Source organism: Erpetoichthys calabaricus, chromosome 14 (assembly GCF_900747795.2).
Source record: "Erpetoichthys calabaricus chromosome 14, fErpCal1.3, whole genome shotgun sequence".
Taxonomy (NCBI): Eukaryota; Metazoa; Chordata; class Cladistia; order Polypteriformes; family Polypteridae; genus Erpetoichthys; species Erpetoichthys calabaricus.
Window position 1 is genome coordinate 77,736,032 of NC_041407.2, and position 2,993 is coordinate 77,739,024.

At 41.9% G+C, this 2,993-nt stretch overlaps 1 pseudogene; it reads right to left on the reverse strand.

Annotated features, from left to right (window-relative positions):
• Window positions 1–2,455: 2,455 nt before the first annotated feature.
• Window positions 2,456–2,606, reverse strand: LOC114665503 (uncharacterized; annotated as a pseudogene).
• Window positions 2,607–2,993: the final 387 nt, after the last annotated feature.

Here is a 2,993-nt window from a genome sequence, read left to right on the forward strand (position 1 = left end):
CAATGATTCAATGCATTGTTCCTAAGCAATTCCTTCTTGCACGCCATCTAGCCTTAAAAACAGTTTCAGATTTAGCTTGACAGAGGTCAACTTGTATATTTTGTTTTGTGTATTTTTCTCGTTTGCACGTCAGGTCGCCACTCCTGTCAGTAAAACAGATCTTCAAGCAGTCAGTTCAAGCGACTGAAATGACCGCAAAGTCTCACGCTCGTGTCCGCGCCTTAAGTTTGAATGTCCTACCTGCACAGACAGCACTGCGACAGTCTGAGCAAACTTCAGTGTCACATCACACACTCACCTTGCGACAAAATTTAATACATAAAGCTCAAAAGTGTGTGTGTGTGTGTGTGTGTCTGTGTATGTGTGTGCATATTTACACACCTTCCTCATTTGATCAGTGGGCTGTAAGAAGACTGTATACTTTAATCCCAGCCCAAAATTTTGACCCTGGGGGTACCTTTGTTTTTTATTTTTTTTTTTTGTTTTTCACTGTACAGTGATCCCTCGCTATATCGCGCTTCGCCTTTCGCGGCTTCACTCCATCGCGGATTTTATATGTAAGCATATTTAAATATATATCGCGGATTTTTTGCTGGTTCGCGGATTTCTGCGGACAATGGGTCTTTTAACTTCTGGTACATGCTTCCTCAGTTGGTTTGCCCAGTTGATTTCATACAAGGGACGCTATTGGCAGATGGCTGAGAAGCTAGATTGCTTACTTTTCTCTCTCTCTTGCGCTGACTTTCTCTGATCCTGACGTATGGGGATTGAGCAGGGGGGCTGTTCGCACACCTAGACGATACGGACACTCGTCTAAAAATGCTGAAAGATTATCTTCACGTTGCTATCTTTTGTGCAGCTGCTTCCTGAAACGACATGCTGCACGGTGCTTCGCATACTTAAAAGCTCGAAGGGCACGTATTGATTTTTGACTGAAAAACAAACTCTGTCTCTCTCTCTCTCTCTCTCTCTCTCTCTCTCTCTCTCTCTCTTTGTCTGCTCCTGACGGAGGGGGTGTGAGCTGCCGCCTTCAACAGCTTTGTGCTGCGGTGCTTCGCATACTTAAAAGCCAAACAGCCCTATTGATTTGTTTGCTAGAGATTGTTTTCTCTATCTATGTGACATTCTGTGCTCCTGACACGCACTCCTTTGAAGAGGAAGATATGTTTGCATTCTTTTAATTGTGAGACAGAACTGTCATCTCTGTCTTGTCATGGAGCACAGTTTAAACTTTTGAAAAAGAGACAAATGTTTGTTTGCAGTGTTTGAATAACGTTCCTGTCTCTCTACAACCTCCTGTGTTTCTGCGCAAATCTGTGACCCAAGCATGACAATATAAAAATAACCATATAAACATATGGTTTCTACTTCGCGGATTTTCTTATTTCACGGGTGGCTCTGGAACGCAACCCCCGTGATGGAGGAGGGATTACTGTAGTTTGAATGACAGTGCCACCTGGTGGCTCTCAGCAAGCAAAACATCAGAACAGACTGAAGCCTGACTAACAGACAAACAGACGAGAGTTGAAAATGACTTACCCATGCAATGTCAAGTGCTATTTGTAGTACTTATTGAACAAAAATGTCTTTTGATGATCTAAAAAAAATGAATATGCTCTAACTTTCCATCAATCCATCCATTTTCTAAACACACTTATCCAGAGTGGAAGCTCGAGACAAACGAACAAGTATCCGGCTTAAGGCAAGGAACAATTCATGGACTGGGCGCCAGTCCATCATAGGGCCAACACACACACACATCGGGGGCAATTCAGCATCGACAGTCCATGAACCCTGCATGTCTTTCAAAACACTTAGGACACCTGAATATCAGAATCAGAATCAGCATCACTTTTATTCACCAGCACTTCATGTACAGGAATTTGACTTGGTAGATTTGAATCTGCTTATAATGGAACATAACATCACATACAAATAACATAAATAAAATAAGTTAAAAAGAAAAACTTCAAACAACATTGCAGAATAGTACAATTATAAAGGAGATGTGCAAATGATGATGTGCAAGTGAAAGTGTGTGTGTGGTGTGTATGCACGTGCGCACACACACATATACAAACACTGCAAACACACACACTGTCATACAGTATATGACAGAACACATAAATATACAAAGAAGGCAGGATGAATTACTGGTTTGAGAGGACAATGGTTCTGGGAAAGAAACCAATGAAGTGTCTGTTTTAGGTTTTTAGTTTTAACTGACCCGAAGCGTTTACCAGAGGGGAGTTTTGGAATAAGTGATGAGCTGGGTGAGATGAGTCCATGGTGATCCTTTTGACATGGTTAGTGATATGAGACGGATACAGGTCTGCCTCAGATGGAAGAACACAGCCAATTATTTTCTCAGCAGACCTCACAACATGCTGTAATTTACATTTGGAGTGTGCTGTCGCTGAACCAAACCAAACAACAATGGAGAATTTGACTGCAAAAAGGGAGAGCTTGAACGCAGTCCCCCACTACTACAAATTATGCAGTCGAGTTCTCTGCATTTGGAGAAATCACAGGGGTCATCTATGGATGAGCCTCGCCCTGGGAGAACCACCTTAGTGATCATGGTATCTCCCCTGCCAGGTAAGTATATATACAGTACACCCTCGAAATTCGCAGGGGTTACGTTTGTAGAGCACCCGCGAATTGTGAAAAACCGTGAATTATGGATGTGGTTAAAAAATGCCTATTTTTATAATTTAAACCCTAAATATGCCCCCAAAACACATTAATTTCATTTCAACCTCAGCTTAATACATTACCTAAAAAAAGAATGTAAAGGTAAACCGGTATACTGTACAGTACTGTACTGATATGTCACCCACAGTGCTAGAATGTAAAAGTCCGATGTTACCGCTATATGTACTGTAATTCATGCAAGCGCATTTTCATTGCCAGAAGCCTTAGAAGGTGTAGGGTGTTTTCGATGGCATCTTGGGGCTTTAACCCTTAAACTGCCACATACTTGGGGGTTAATG